This window comes from Engystomops pustulosus, chromosome 10 (genome assembly GCF_040894005.1).
Source record: "Engystomops pustulosus chromosome 10, aEngPut4.maternal, whole genome shotgun sequence".
NCBI lineage: Eukaryota > Metazoa > Chordata > Amphibia > Anura > Leptodactylidae > Engystomops > Engystomops pustulosus.
In genome coordinates this window covers 96,635,555-96,652,873 of record NC_092420.1, presented here as the reverse complement: position 1 = coordinate 96,652,873, position 17,319 = coordinate 96,635,555, and the positions used below count along the sequence as shown (strand labels likewise).

At 39.3% G+C, this 17,319-nt stretch overlaps 1 long non-coding RNA gene across 3 annotated transcripts; it reads right to left on the bottom strand.

The window, feature by feature from the left end:
- Positions 1 to 10,614: 10,614 nt before the first annotated feature.
- Positions 10,615 to 15,630, bottom strand: LOC140104172 (uncharacterized). Of its 3 annotated transcripts, none has more exons than XR_011850256.1 (3): positions 15,375 to 15,630; positions 13,363 to 13,755; positions 10,615 to 10,909 (listed from the first exon to the last, which is right to left on the bottom strand). It is a non-coding gene; the product is annotated as an uncharacterized lncRNA (long non-coding RNA). The 3 variants fall into 3 exon arrangements; XR_011850255.1 differs by lacking the exon at positions 15,375 to 15,630 and adding an exon at positions 15,038 to 15,100; XR_011850257.1 differs by lacking the exons at positions 13,363 to 13,755; positions 15,375 to 15,630 and adding exons at positions 13,150 to 13,289; positions 13,802 to 15,001.
- Positions 15,631 to 17,319: the final 1,689 nt, after the last annotated feature.

Below are 17,319 nucleotides of genomic sequence, written 5' to 3'. Positions count from 1 at the left end.
CAGTTCTGGGTAAAAATTTTCAAAAATGTCCAAAATTTTATGGGACAAGAGGAAAACAGGTTTGTAGATTTTTAATGAGTCGTCTCAGATCCTATGAAAAGTCCATTGAACCCCTGACGTGGACATTTACATATTATTGTAAATTCAACGATTTGACTATACAAAATTTTTTTTAAAAAGTACCCAAATTTTATGGGGGCCAAAAAGGACCAAGTTTACAGTGAGATGAAAACAGATCCTTAATGAATCAGCTCAGATCTATGAAACCCCTGACATGGACATTTACATATTATTATTATGTTAAATTCAATGATTTGACTATATAAAAAAAATTGAAACAATATCCAAAATTTTATGGGCCTAAAAAGAACCAAATTTACAAATGAGATGAAAACGGGTTTGTAGGTTCTTAAAGAGTCGTCTCAGATCTTATGAATAGTCCATTATAAGCCCGACGTGGATATATACAAAATTATTCTAAATTCAATGATTTGACTATACAAAAATAAAAAAAAAAATACCCAAAATTTTATGGGTCCAAAAAGGACCAAGTTTAGAGTGAGATGAAAACAGTTTTGTAGATCCTTAATGAGTCATCTCTGATCTTATGAAGAGTCCATTATAAGCCCGTCGTGGACATTTACATATTATTATAAATTCAATGATTTGACTATATAAAAAAATGTAAACAATACCCAAAATTTTATGGGCCTAAAAAAGAACCAAATTTACAAGGAAATGAAAACAGGTTCGTAGATTCTTAAAGAGTCGTCTCAGATCTTAGGAAGAGTCCATTATACGCCCGACGTGGACACTTACAGATTATTAAGTTGAATGACTTGACTATTGATAAAATTTTCAAAAATATGCAAAATTTTTTGGAACCTAAATCGGGCCAGGGTTAGGGTGAGATGAAAACGGGTCTGTAGATTGTTAAATAGTAATTTCATATCTTTGGAGGGTCTATTATTATTATTATTATTATTATTATTATTATTATTAAATTATTATTATTATTATTATTATTAGATTATTATTATTATTAGTATTAGATTATAATTATTATTATTATTATTATTAGTATTAGATTATAATTATTATTAGTATTAGATTATTATTATTATTATTATTATTATTAGATTATTATTATTATTATTATTATTATTATTATTATTATTATTATTAGATTATTATTATTATTAGTATTAGATTATTATTATTATTATTAGTATTAGATTATTATTATTATTATTATTATTAGTATTAGATTATTATTATTATTAGTATTAGATTATTATTATTATTAGATTTTTATTGAGTTGAATGATTTAACTATACAAAACATGTTCAACAATTTATGGGTTGGATTTGGGGTGATGCCACACATGGCCTTTTGAACCCGGTTTTTGAGTCCGTTTTTAAGCAGTCAGGTTTTTAACAGGTTTTACCAATTATCTTAATTAAAACTGGTCAAAAATAGACGGCTTAAAGGGCACCTACCACCCCGATTCTACCTATAAAGGTAGAAGGGGTGGTAGGTGGATGGATGGGACGTGAGGAGAGCCCTTTTTTGGGCTAATCCTCACGTTCCGGGTGTCTTTTACAAAACTTTATTACATCTATATGCAAATTTTTTTATGCGGCTACTGGGGCGTGGAGTAGCCGGACATTAGGCTACTAGTCGCGGCTACTCCACGCCCCAGTAGCCACGTTACTCCTCCTACCAGATAATCTTCGGCGCGCAGCTCCTGGTAGCTGCGCGCCCTCGTCTGGGTCCCCTGCGTTCTGCCGGGACGTGAGGATTAGCCCAAAAAAGGGTTATCCTCACATCCCATCCATCCACCTACCACCCCTTCTACCTTTATAGGTAGAATCGGGGTGGTAGGTTCCCTTTAAAAAAGGACCAAAAACGGGTTCAAAACGCCACGTGTGGCATCACCCTCAGGGTTTTACAGGTTGTGTCTTTTGGAGATGACTCTTGTAGGTTCCTCAAGGTTTTCCTGGAGTCTTATTAAGAAACCATTGATTCAATGAAGTGACACTTTATGGATTATTGTAGGATTCATTCGATTCAATAATTGGAAGGTAACCAAACATTTTTTTAAAATTGCCATAAAAAATGTAAATGGTTGGGCTACGTTTAAGGTGAGAATTAAATGGGTCAAGTCGCCCTGGAGCTTGCTAAGTGTCTTTTGAATCAATGATATGGACATTTTTTGGAATATTCTAGAATCCAATTATAGGCAGTGTCCGTGTTACGTACAAGATAGGTTCCATAGGTTTGTTCTTAAGATGAATTTGTATGTAAGTCGAAACTGTATATTTTATCATTGTAGATCCAGACAAATTTTTTTTTTTTTTGCCCCAGTGACAAAATTTTGGAGTTTCAAAATTTTTTGCTGTACTTGGACCAAGGATGATCAATAAAGCTTCATCACAGACACCTTACAGCTGATCATTGCAACTTTGGACGAGAGTAACGTCCAGAGAGGTCACCAGAGGTCACAGGGGGCAGAGGGGTCTGTCTTTAACTAGAGGCCGTCTGTAAGTCGGGTGTTCTTAAGTAGGGGACCGCCTGTACTTGATTGATTGGAAGGTTTTTGAATTTTTGAAAAATTTCCATCAAAAACTCAACTTGTTTGGGCTAAGTTAAGGGTGAGATTCTCAACAAGTCGCCTTGGATCTTGCATAGACTCCTCTGAAACACCGATATCGATATCCGTTGGAGGATTCTGTGACTTGATCGATTGCAGTTGACAGAGATTGCAGAATTTTTTAAATATTCCGAAAATAGAAACAAATGTGCAAATGTAAGGGCCAAGTTTAAGGGGAGAGTGAAACAGATCAGTAGATTCTTAAAAAATTCTTAGTCAGTCCAAACCCTGCCATTGACATCTATGGACTATGGGAGAGGATTCTGGGCCTTGATAGATTAGACTGTGCACAATAAAGTTTTAATTATTTTTTTCTACGGAACAAGTTTGGGCTCAAATTTAATAGGGTTTGGCTTCAGGGTCAGACTACACAGGGTTTGTTTGTTACCTGATCTGTGTATTCGCTCCTGAAACATTGACTTCAAGACTTTTTGTAAAAGGCAACTTTTTTGCATTGTACATTCACTAGAAGAAAACTCTGGACTAATCACAGCAAGGACAAAACTAATTGGATCCTTGAGGCTGCCACATTTTAGTCTTGACCCTCTGCTATAATTCCAATCCTTGAGAAATGAGCTCAATATTAACGCCAGTTCTATATAATGGAATATATGTCAGAAGAGGTTGAGGACTGTAGGTCAGACTACACAGGGTTTGTTTGTTGTCTGTTGCCATAGAAACACATAGGTCTACAAAGTAACTATAGCAACAAAATTAAAATGTAAATTTGAATAATAACTTATAGTAAAATTATTATTGTAAAACATCCAGACCTGCATAAACGAGGCCAAACCAACCGGCTTCATTGAGTGTTATCAAGAGGACCCCAACTGCAATGTTCAGTCCTGACCCCACAAACCCCCACCCAGGTATCAGCCAGAAGTTTGGATTTGGGCTTGATGTATAGGCTTAGAATAGCTGGTTGATGGATCACTGAGCAGCCCATCCACCAGTTTTTCACCTTAAAGGGAACCTACCACCACAAATCTACCTATAAAGGTAGATTGGGTGGTAGGTGGATCAATGGGACGTGAGGATAGCCCTTTTAAGGGCTAATCCTCACGTCCCCACACTTTTTTGATAACTTTTATTAGACATATATTGAAATTTACTTATGCGGCTACTGGGGCGTGGAGTAGCCGCATCTGAGGTTACACGAGGCGGCTACTCCACGCCCCGGTAGCCTCTTTTCCCCTCCTACTCACCCATCTTCGGCGCGCAGCTCCGCGTAGCTGCGCGCCCTCGTCCGGCGATCCTGCCGTCTGCGCATGCGCAGAAGAGCAGGGCCGCGCCTGCACGGTCACTGCTCCGAAACAGGCGCAGGCCTGCTCTTCTGCGCATGCGCAGACGGCAGGATCGCCGGACGTGGATGGGTGAGTAGGAGGGGAAAAGAGGCTACCAGGGCGTGGAGTAGCCGCCTCGTGTAACCTCAGATGCGGCTACTCCACGCCCCAGTAGCCGCATAAGTAAATTTGAATATATGTCTAATAAAAGTTATCAAAAAAGTGTGGGGATGTAAGGATTAGCCCTTAAAAGGGCTATCCTCACGTCCCATTGGTCCACCTACCACCCAATCTACCTTTATAGGTAGATTTGTGGTGGTAGGTTCCCTTTAAGTTAAAGATGTTTTAAGAGTCATCACGGCCTCAAACACCCACCAGTAACACCCCCCTATCGGTGCTGTCAATGGCTTTGCTGGTGGCATTAGAGGGCTAAAACCCTTGACCGGTGCTGGCAGTTCTTGCTGGATGGTGCTGGGTGTTACCGGTGGACTGTTCACCAATATTATACTTGTTCAAATTTCAGATAAACTTGGGGAACCCAAACCTAGACAAGTCTACTCATCTCTTCTCCTACCTCCAGCATACCATCCCATAGTCAGGTGTGGATATAGACTGACATGGGCCCTGGGCTGTAGGAATATTATGGCCCCTACAAGTCTGGAATAACTTCCTACATCTGGTCCTAGAATCAGCTTCTTGGGGAATGGAGGATGTGTCCTTTCTGCTGCTTTCAATCTGCAGTTTCAGAACCTTTAGAGGACCTTCAAAGGTCCTGAAATGACTCTTGTGTACATGTGTTTTGAGAGCAGGAAGGTCTGAAGGCCTTTCCAGTATAAAAATTTGTGGGTGGCTTTTGGTGGCCATGGGACTTGGGCCCGGGCTACTGACCAAACTGCCTATATGGTAATCCACTACTGCATAACATGTCAGCCTGATCTCCTTTCACAATAACAATAAAAGTGCATAATGGGTGGAATGACCATACATGTCGCACCAGTGCTTGATGTAAATCCCTTGGCTTAGTATGGTCCTCGCTGGCATAAAATTGCCCTTTTACCTGAAAAAGAAGCATACAAGCTCTGATAAATAGCCCCTGCAATGTTCTTTATCTACGACAATGAAGCTCAATGTGGTTACAACTTGTGTTCTTGCCTACTATCCCCCATACTATCCTACCAAGCATAATAAAATAATGTGGGAACAACATGACGGTCAGACTACATAGAGCTTGTTTGTTGTCTGTTACCATAGAGACACATAGGTCTTATCACGGGTGCTCCTATACAAGCCCCCGGAACCCTGCCACTGTTCTTACCTCTCCGTGTTCCCATGATGGCTCTGGTGGTCCGGTGCTTGCTTCCCCGCCTCCTAGGGCCAGCTTCCAGCGATTTAAAGGGCCAGCACGCTGATAATTGGCGCTGACCGTATGCTAATTTCTGATAAATTCTCAGTCCCTTCATGTCTTCCCTGATGGATCTTTGTGCCTCGTTGCCATTGAGAAAACTTGTTCTTATGTCCTCTGTGTTTATAGTGATTTCACGTTGTGACCTCAATTATTTTCTTGACTCTAATCCCGTGCTGCCTGTCCTGACCTTCTGCTACGTCCCTGACTCTGATCCCGTGCTGCCTGTCCTGACCTTCTGCTACGTCCCTGACTCTGATCCCGTGCTGCCTATCCTGACCTTCTGCTACGTCCCTGACTCTGATCCCGTGCTGCCTGTCCTGACCTTCCGCTACATCCCTGACTCTGATCCCGTGCTGCCTGTCCTGACCTTCCGCTACGTCCCTGACTCTGATCCCGTGCTGCCTGTCCTGACCTTCTGCTACGTCCCTGACTCTGATCCCGTGCTGCCTGTCCTGACCTTCTGCTACGTCCCTGACTCTGATCCCGTGCTGCCTGTCCTGACCTTCTGCTACGTCCCTGACTCTGATCCCGTGCTGCCTGTCCTGACCTTCTGCTACGTCCCTGACTCTGATCCTGTGCTGCCTGTCCTGACCTTCTGCTACGTCCCTGACTCTAATCCTGTGCTGCCTTTCCTGACCTTCCGCTACGTCCCTGACTCTGATCCTGTGCTGCCTGTCTCAACCTTCTGCCTGTCCCCGACCATGAGTTGTGTTCCGATTCTGTACTTCACCTTGGCCGCCACCGTGGACAAAGTTGTGCCTGTGGAACAACCTGGTGGTCCCATGCCGCAACAAGTCCAGGATCTGGTGAAAACCGGGTACCACTTAGACTACGTCATCTTCCGCAGTGGTCCAGAGGATCCACTACCACTGATCCTGACAGGTCTATATAGAAACTATAGGAAAGAAGGGCTAATAACATTGAATCAAACTCCCCAGACCTTCTCCGACGAGGCCAAACCAAGCTCCTCCACGAGTCCCACGCGCCTCAGTCCTGACCCTCCCATGATCACGCTCTCCGCACAACGTCTGTGACAAATGAACTCGATGTGATTACAAATTCCGTAGAAGCAAAGAACTTAATTTCTTGTTGCATTTTAATGCTTGTTGCGAACGGCAAAGTATGCAAAAGGTTGGATACATTCATCACAAACACTTGTGTTTTCATTCCTTACACCAATGAGAAATTACAAGATTATCAATGACCTTCCTTCCAATGAAGCAGAATATAATTATATCCATTCATTATACGCCGGGAGATGAATGGCGGAAATTTACATAGAATAAAAATATTATTTAATGCTCCTATTGTTGATATGGTAAATGTAAGCGTCATTTATTCAAATACTGAGCCTCTTATTATTCTCTTATTAAATCATTATCTCCACGGATCATTAGAAAATCTACAATTAATTTGCTGTTTTCTCAGATTCTCAAGGACTGAATGCGCGGAATTAGAATGTAATTATGGGATGTACAATTCTCCAATGATACAAATATCATTATTATTATTATTATTATTTTATTTGTATCATTCTATTATTCATGTCATTATTTGAATGAATTGTGTTGTCTCATTGTTATTTTATTATCATCAATTATTTATATCAATATTGTTGATTTGTTTCCTTTGTAAACAATGTTGCTATTACTTGTATCATAATTGTGATTGTTTCATTATCTTTTCAATTTCTGGGGCATTTTATAACTATTATTGTCATTATTATTTGCTATTTATATAGATTTATATAGATATTTAGATCCATCCCACTCTGTATTGTAGATGTGTAGCAGTTATGTGACTTGATATTCCACGTAATAGGAAGCAGTGATTGATATCTGCTACTTGGAGAAAACTTTTGGGGAGACGTATCACTGCTTCTATGCCAGCAGGGGGCGTAGAGGGGCGCGGTGCCTGGTGGAGAGAGGGGGGGGGGGGGCGTTCTTTTCAAAAACTAGCAAACTTTTGTTTGCTTCTTTTTCATGCAAAACTACCCCAGTCTTGCCCCCGTGGCTACCTAAACCCCTTAATATATCTGGCACGACAAGGGGGGGCATGGCCGCAATCATACACCGGTGCTGATAAATCTCCCCCTTTGATCCTATCCATTAAATCCTTGATATGTGGCGTCACTAGAGGGAGCTCTTCCTGTATCTCCACCAATAGTTCTGGGATTTTCTGACATAGCCTAAAATACCCTAAAATAGATCTGGTATATCCGGGGCCTCAAGTAATTTTATGTCTTGGGGACCCCCTAAGGCACAGGTCCACTCCACAAGTCAGAGCAGGAAGTCTATCGCACCCTGCTGCTTTAGATTTAGGCTGTATTGGCGCCCTGGCAATGCTGATACAGATTAAAGCATGATGGAATAATGGGTTTGGCATCTGCTTTTCACCAATTCCCTTTTTTGTTTTAGTAGGTGGGTACTTCATGCAGTATCTTACACCCGTATGGTCATTGTTATGTGTTTTCCCTTAGTGCACCCCCGATGCTGCCCCCTACCTTGTTTCAGTTGGTGCTGCCTACGGCGAGAGGCTCTACTCGCTTCATGGCCGATGCATCCCAGGCAGTCAGGAAGTTCAGGCCGCCTCCCACCGTCTTATTTTCTGCGCCCCAAGCTTTTGCATTGGATGTTTTATAGGGAGAACTGCCAATATACCTGATATTTACTTAAAGGGATTATACCAACATAGGAAGTTATGCCCAATCCACAGGATAGGGATAACTTCCTAATTATTGCAGGCCTGACATCTGAGCCCCCATTATTCATGATAATGAGGATCCCCCCCCAACAATTAGGAGAATGGGGGTCCGGATCTCACAAATGGGTGAAGTTACAGGCTGAGCATGCTCCCTGATGCTCCATTCAATTCTTCCAAAGTGACCAGAGATTGCTGAGCACAGCGCTGTCTCTGGCTGCCGGGGAGTCCCATTCTCACAATCCCAACTGTCTGACCCCCCCCCCCCCCCCCACGATTACAAAGTTATCCCCTTTCCTACAGATTGGGAATAACTTCCTACATTGGGACGAGCCCTTTCATACATAAAAGCTCAGAGATCTTATTACGTCTTCTTTTACCTGGAACAAAACGTCATGTTACTTCTCCCGTCCCTGTAAGTAAATCACAAAGAGGGTTATCGAAACCTTAACTGTGCACCCAGGACGCAGAATACAAGCGTTGACTTCCCGGCCATGCCGCTGACCCTCGACCTAAACTGCTACAACCAGCTATAGCAATACTAAATAATATAAAATCAATAAAATAATATTAAAAAATAAATATTATCTAAAATATTAGATTTCATATTTGAAAGTTTGTGAAAAATAAAAAAATTAATAATAATAATAATAAATAATCCTTCATAGTGAAACGCGCCGAAGTCTTTATAGAATTAAATACAAATAAATAATAATAATTATTATTATTTAAAATTTTAATAATTATAAACCATATGCAAATTTGGATTCATCGCAGCAATAACTCACACACTACAAAAATAAATAAGTAAAATTTTTTATTTTGTTGACGTATTTTATTGAATTTGCTCCAATCTTTTACATTATGACTACATTTGCTTCTAGTCACACGACGATGGATACAATCAGAATGTAACGTTTAATAATAAATTGCGATTTTACAATTTTCAAAAACATTATAATTTTTTTTTTAATTATTTGGAAAAACAGAAGAACCAGCGTTTTTTCTACCGCGGAGACTTTGTTTGTCTTTTCGGCTCTTGTCACTTTTGGATGTAGATTTCTATCCGCTGTCTGTTTGGTATTCTGTCCATTGGCCCCCGGCTGTCATTATTCCGTGTTCATCGACAGAAGACTTATAGTTGGCAAAAAACCTATCATGTAGGCCGGACAGCGGATAATTGAGGTGATGATCAGAGCTTGCAAAAGACAATTGATAGTGAAAGTGTCAAAGGCTTTACCTAACAAGATCCGTAGCCTTTGTATCCCGCAGCCTTGTCTAGGGATGGACGGAATATGGAATAACAGGGACAGCTACAGCGTATCGATAGCTGCAATCACTTCCGCCGCCTCCTCCATGATGAATAGATTTTTTGACACAGCTGCGAGTTATTAAATAGAAGGGTGAACTCTAAAGAAATCGTCCTGACCCGCAGAAGATTCCTCACCGCCGCAGAATATTCCGCCCTGGGAAATAGGGGTGAAAACGCTTTCATTTTCAATGACATTTTCCAACATAGAAAAAAAAATAAAATAAAAGATTTGGATTTTTTTTTTTTGCACTTGTCTTATTTGCAGCCCAAGTTGTCAAGTTGTTAAATCTGTGTGACATATGTGTCATATTTGATTATAGTTTTATAATTTTTACATTGTGTCTTATTATTTTTTATTATTACTATTACTGTGTTTTAGGTTTTATTCTTTTCTATTTAATTATTATCATTACTGATTTTCATTTTTAAGTAGTTATTTTTTAATTCATTATTTATAATAATAATAATTATTATTATTTTTTAAATTATTTTTTAAATTATTACTTTAAATTATTATTATTATTGTTATTATTATTATTTTTATTATTATTTAAATTATTTTTTAAATTATTACTTTAAATTATTTTTTAAATTATTATTATTATTGTTATTTTTATTATTATTATTATTAATTTTTTAAAATAATTATTATTTTGGTGATTATTAATATTATTATCATTATTATATTGTTTAATTTTTTATTTTTTTTTTTACATTTTTTAATAAATTTTTCTTTCCACAAGGAAAAAGATTATTATATATTTATCATCTAGGGATAAGCTAACAACAATATGAATGTGTTAACAATATCTAATAAATCATAAATAATTAACCGTTTTCATGTTAATGAACTGTTTGAATGTGTAAATAAAAATATACTAGTTTTTAAAAATGCATTCTAACTTAATTTCTATCATTTTTTGCATATTTTTATACATTGCGATCCATTTTATATTACGTTGTATTTTATATTACATATTGCATATTTTTAGACATTTTTGTGCTTTTTGTGGGTTTTTTTTGAATGATCAAATGCAAATTTAGTACAAAAAAAAAATAGGAAAAGCCCAATTTTTTTTGAAAAAAGGAGGACTTTTTAAAAGAGGAGAAAATGTATGATACAAAATACAAAGAATGACAAATTCCTTGTAGACTGTGACAGATTGTGGAGCTGAGGAGCACAGAGCTGGACACTGAAGGGTTAAGAAATGTGTTAAGAAGATACATGAATTTATATAAAAGAAGGAGAATAAAAGCAAATAAAAATTCTATGTATCATTTATTTATTGACTAATCAGAAATAACTTCCTGACTGCGATGTTATCCCACACGTCACCCGGGCAGAGAGGTCGTGGTGGTCCTGAGTGATAGATGTTGACCCTGTTCTAGATGTGATCAATTCCCCGATCCCGGCCGCGTCCTCCATCAAGAGACACAAATTCACAAATCAGCAAAGTCTGAGCGTTCTTGTGCTGTGATCAACTTTTTGCTTTTAGCCCTTAGTAGTAGTTTTTGTGTCTGGGGGTCACTTACACATCAGAGCAGCGGATAAGATCTGCAGAAATCTGATGAGATGCTCTAAATGTTCATTCACTTTATGCTTGGACTATAAAGAGAATTATCTTCTGTCTTTCTATGTTTTTATCCATTTATCTTGTACTTATAATCTATTCCTGTATCTATTATCTATGATTTATCTTCTATCCATCATCTAATATCTATGTTCTGTTTACCTACTTTATATCTATCTATTCCTCATCATCTTCATGGGCCCCTGCGTGTTCCTATGTATATGTATCTATATATCATCCATCTAATATTTATCTAATATCTCTCGTGTATGGAAGGCTCTGCAGGCCTCGTCACTGAGCACCGGGATGGCTTACAAATCCATCTAATATCTATCTATCTTCTATCAATATCTATCGTCTATCTATCTATCTATCTCCTATCTATCTATCTATCTATCTCCTATCTATCTATCTATCTATCTATCTATCTATCTATCTATCTATCTATCTATCTCCTATCTATCTATCTATCTCCTATCTATCTATCTATCTATCTATCTCCTATCTATCTATCTATCTATCTCCTATCTATCTATCTATCTATCTATTTATCTCCTATCTATCTATCTATCTATCTATCTATCTCCTATCTATCTATCTATCTATCTATCTATCTATCTATCTCCTATCTATCTATCTATCTATCTATCTATCTATCATATATCTATCTATCTATCTATCTCATATCTATCTATCTCCTATCTATCTATCTATCTATCTATCTATCTATCTATCTATCTATCTATCTCCTATCTATCTATCTATCTCCTAATCTATCTAATATCTATCTATCTCCTATCTATCTATCTATCTATCTATCTATCTATCTCCTATCTATCTATCTCCTATCTATCTATCTATCTATCTATCTATCTCCTATCTATCTATCTATCTATCTATCTCCTATCTATCTATCTCATATCTATCTATCTCCTATCTATCTATCTCATATCTATCTATCTCATATCTATCTATCTATCTCCTAATCTATCTAATATCTATCTATCTCCTATCTATCTATCTATCTATCTATCTATCTATCTATCTATCTCCTATCTATCTATCTCCTATCTATCTATTTATCTCCTATCTATCTATCTCCTATCTATCTATCTATCTATCTCCTATCTATCTCCTATCTATCTATCTATCTATCTATCTATCTATCTATCTATCTATCTATCTCTCATATCTATCTATCTATCTATCTATCTCCTATCTATCTATCTATCTCATATCTATCTATCTCCTATCTATCTATCTATCTATCTATCTATCTATCTATCTATCTATCTATCTCCTATCTATCTATCTATCTCCTAATCTATCTAATATCTATCTATCTCCTATCTATCTATCTATCTATCTATCTCCTATCTATCTATCTCATATCTATCTATCTATCTATCTATCTCCTATCTATCTATCTATCTATCTCCTATCTATCTATCTCATATCTATCTATCTCCTATCTATCTATCTCATATCTATCTATCTCATATCTATCTATCTATCTCCTAATCTATCTAATATCTATCTATCTCCTATCTATCTATCTATCTATCTATCTCCTATCTATCTATCTCCTATCTATCTATTTATCTCCTATCTATCTATCTCCTATCTATCTATCTATCTCCTATCTATCTCCTATCTATCTATCTATCTATCTATCTATCTCTCATATCTATCTATCTATCTATCTATCTCCTATCTATCTATCTATCTATCTATCTATCTATCTATCTATCTCCTATCTATCTATCTATCTATCTATCTATCTATCTATCTATCTATCTATCTATCTCCTATCTATCTATCTATCTCCTATCTATCTCCTATCTATCTATCTATCTATCTATCTCCTATCTATCTATCTATCTATCTATCTATCTCCTATCTATCTATCTATCTATCTATCTCCTATCTATCTATCTATCTATCTATCTTCTATCTATCATCTATCTATCTATCTATCTATCTATCTATCTCCTATCTATCTATCTCCTATCTATCTATCTATCTATCTCCTATCTATCTCCTATCTATCTATCTATCTATCTATCTATCTATCTATCTATCTATCTATCTATCTATCTATCTCCTATCTATCTATCTATCTATCTATCTCCTATCTATCTATCTCATATATATCTATCTGTCAGTGAATATACATCCCTCTTCATGAATGTAACACAAATCTCCATTTTTATTCCTATCTCACCGTCTTCCCTCCTATCACCCTCATAGGTCCAGGGGTCAGACCCGGGTGCGGCGGCCGTGGAGCCTGTGGGGTCGTCTGTCTCTTAAAACACTTAAAGGATATTTTGACTTCTTTTTCTTGATCCTCATAAGTCAATAGGCCTTAAATGTGAGAATGAAAAGGAGGAAAAGAGAAAATCGGATGAGAGGATTAGCAGATGATGCTGCGACCCACCTGGGACCCCGGAGCCATCACCGGCTGGAATCAATTTCTGAAGAGTCGTCAATGCTCGTGGCGGCCGTGCGGCTCTTCATCTGTCATTTCTCTTTTACTCTGCCGCTCAATCCCATTTGATGGTTTACAGTCTGAGACTTCGCCACGTGGACTGCGCGGGGTTAACGGGCGATTTTTATCTAACTTTATCCCCGTCGTCTCCTCCGGGTAATATTTTCTCTCCTTCTTAGAAAAATCTCCTTAGAACTTTGTCCTAATTATAAATCCTCACAATGAGGCCGCGGCCGTATACATTTATAGCGCGGGGAATCCTCGTCTTCTGACCATAAACTATCACAACGTTCTTCTCAACTTCTCCTAATATTTGACATGAATTCGAGGCAAAGCGTCTTCCTAAAATATATACAGTGGGAGAATGTGAAGTTTTGGGCATAGTTACCGTTTCTCGGTGATTTAGTGGTTTATCTCCTATTGGACATATTTGGGCGGCCATTTTGTTTCATAGGTTATGGTGATACAGTCCACAAAATGGCGGCTGCCTGTAAAATTTTTAATATATTGGGAAAGTTGATCTCTCCCAGAACATTCAGGGGACTTCCAAAAAATAGGAAAGGGACCTCTCACATTATGGAAAAAGCGTTTTCCTAACTTAAAGAAATCGCAAGTTTGGGCCTAAGCAGTAAAGTGGGGGCAGGTCTGTATTACTGAACAACATTGACTGGGAGAGTAAAGGACAGAATTTTTCTCAGTTACACCCCCTTTCACCGGCGTTGTATATGCCCTCATGCTCAACATAGCCAGGATGTGCCCTTAGCAGCAGCCAATAGTCACTGTCCCATTACATTGTCTTTCACAGCAGCCAATAGTCACAGTGTCTCCCCCAGCAGCCAATAGCCACAGTGTCTCCTACAACAGCCAATAGTCACAGTGTCTCCCACAGCAGCCAATAGTCACAGTGTCTCCCACAGCAGCCAATAGTCACAGTGTCTCCCACAGCAGCCAATAGTCACAGTGTCTTCCACAGCAGCCAATAGTCAGTGTCTCCCACAGCAGCCAATACTCACAGTGTCTCCCCCAGCAGCCAATGGTCACATTTTCTCTCCCAGAAGCTAATATTCACAGTGTCTCCCACAGCAGCCAATAGTCACAGTGAATCTCACAGCAGCCAATAGTCACAGTGTCTCCCACAGCAGCCAATAGTCACAGTGTCTCCCACAACAGCCACTAGTCACAGTGTCTCCCACAACAGCCACTAGTCACAGTGTCTCCCACAACAGCCAATAGTCACAGCGTCTCCCACGCTGTAGCAAATAGTCACAGTGTCAACCAGTAGCCGATTCCATCAGTGCCCCCAAAACTCACAGTGACCAGTAATGACAGCCACAGAAAAGGGGGTGTTATAATATCCCATTTTCTCTACCCCTTCACCCAGTGTGTAAGTGGCTCTGAAGCTGGCAGCTGTGATGTGATGACATCTGCCAGCTTCAGAGCAGCGTACGCCAATGTACGCCAAGTGGAGAAGAAGATGGCTGCTGCTTTGGGGGAGAGGGTAGCGGAGCACCCCAGGGCCTATGCTGTACTCCTGACTTGCGCATTATAGGGACAAGGAGATGGGCCGGATAAGACAAGACCATGGGATTGGCTGGCGCTGGATGAATACAGATTTGTTAATTACTTATGAAGACACTCTGTTAATGAACCTGGTGCCATCCAGTTATTGTTGTTCTCATGTTGCCTGTGGCAACCAATCAAAAGGCAGCTTTTATTGTTAAAGCTTCATCAGATAAATAAAGTCTATGATTGGTCACTAGGGGCAACAGAGACACACCCCCTATGAATATGTAATTTAGGGCATTAATAAGATTAATTTGCTCCAGTAAATGGAGGTCTGTTTTGTGAAAAAAAAACATGCCCAAAGCGACCAATCAGAGTTCACCTTTCATTCCTCTATAGCAGTTTGAGAAGTGACAGCTGTGCTCTGATTGGTTGCTATGGGAATGGGTTACTGTTACCCTTGTTCATGGAGGCCCAAAGTGCTAGAGAGTCACCACATGATAACAGAACACAACACGGGTGTGATGTCATGCTACCATTGTGATTACATATCATGTGACCTGCTGCAATGATGTCACTACGGGAGCGCCCAGAGTGGACATTCCTTAAAGGGATTGTCCAGATTTAGAAAAACATGTGCCTTCATGCGCTGGAATAATCACAGGAGACTTGATTACTGATGGAGCTGCAGTAGAAATCCTACTGATGGAGCAGAGATGAATACGATCAGGCCCTGTACAGCTCTGGGGGTCTCCTAAGCCATGGACATTGTTTCCCTTATCTGGATCAGTAACTGGGGGACACCAGAAAATAGAACATTGATAATTAATAAATGATTGTGCATGAATACGCCAAAAAGTGTTGGATAGTAAAACCTCTTTACCCCGGTAATATGTAATGTGTGTCTAAGGGGTTAAATGACGTCTTATTGGAAGCAGGGGAGAAATTGGGATTATGGTTATTATAGGATCTAATAGGCTCCAAATTTAGGCCAAGACCTGAGGATGTAACATCCACATGTAAATGTGTCAGGAGATTCTTCTACACAGAAGCTGAGACCCAGAATGTTCTCCAGAAGACCTTTAGCTGAAGGCCCCCCGCTGGGGAAGGTGCACTCATCCACCGATGCGGAGACCTCCAGCTATGTCATCCATCAATGGCCTCTGCACTGTGATCCTTCATCAGCCTCGCTCTCTGATCTCCACGGCCCCGGGCCCCACAGCCAGAGCTGGGGGGCCCCTGTAGTCATAGACACTCGTCATATCCATCATTGGATGAATTTATGCTCCGAGCACAATTAATGAGCAGTCACACAAGGACTCGTTTAGGTCAAAAACACTGGAAATCCCCCAAAATGATCCATTGTATCTACAGGATCCTGAGCCTCACGTCACAATGACCCGATATTCAGACTGGATCATTAATACATTTCTGAAAGGGCAGATCCATTAAGGGGCATCCTTAGTAGGCACTGATAATCAGAACATACACATTTTACCCCAAAATGAGAACCATAAAATGTCCCAGATGATGTCCTCCAGTTTATAGGGAACCTGTAGGGGTCAACCACATACAATCATGAATTCGGGAAACTATCTTAACATTGGCCAAAGATATCAGATCTCTGGGGATTGGCAGAAATGTTGACAACCTCACTGATCATAAGACCGAAGTGACCAGGTTACCTTCCCTTCAGGCGCAGTGCCATATGTTTTGGAAGTGGCGGTGACTGGTATTGCAGCTGAGTTTACTTGCATCCATTAAGGAAAAAAATTCAAGATGGTTGATCAGAAGTTTGTTGGTAGATGACTATTAGGCCCCCAAAGTGGTGGAGACCCTGGGGTACAATTTCTTCTTTCTCTGGCCGTGTCATAGTAAAAATGGCTCAGAACTTTGGATATTCAGTAACTTAGGGTCTATAGTGACCAAACCCCAGATTTTGTTAAACTGGTGAATCCTTAAAATGAGGCCATAAAACCAAAGTCCAAGTGGTGCCACAACCCCCGACTATAAGTGTTACAATAACCCCTGACTATAAGTGATGCCATAACAATACAATTGTTATGATAAACCCTGATAAACCCTGACTACCAGCGGTACCATAACCTTATTTCCAAGTGGTGCCACATGTCCTCAACCCCTCAACAAGTGGTGCCACAACCCCTAACTCTAATTTTTACGATAACCCTTGACTACAAGTGGTACCACATCTTCTGACTACAAATGGTGCCTCACCCCCTTAATATAGTAGCGCACAATACCTGACTACAAGTGTTACAATAACCTCTGATTCTGATAACAATTGTTATGATAGTCCCTGACTACAAGTGGTACCATAACCTTGACTACAAGTGGTGGCACATCTCAAGACTACAAGTGGTGCCATATCTCCTGACTACAAGC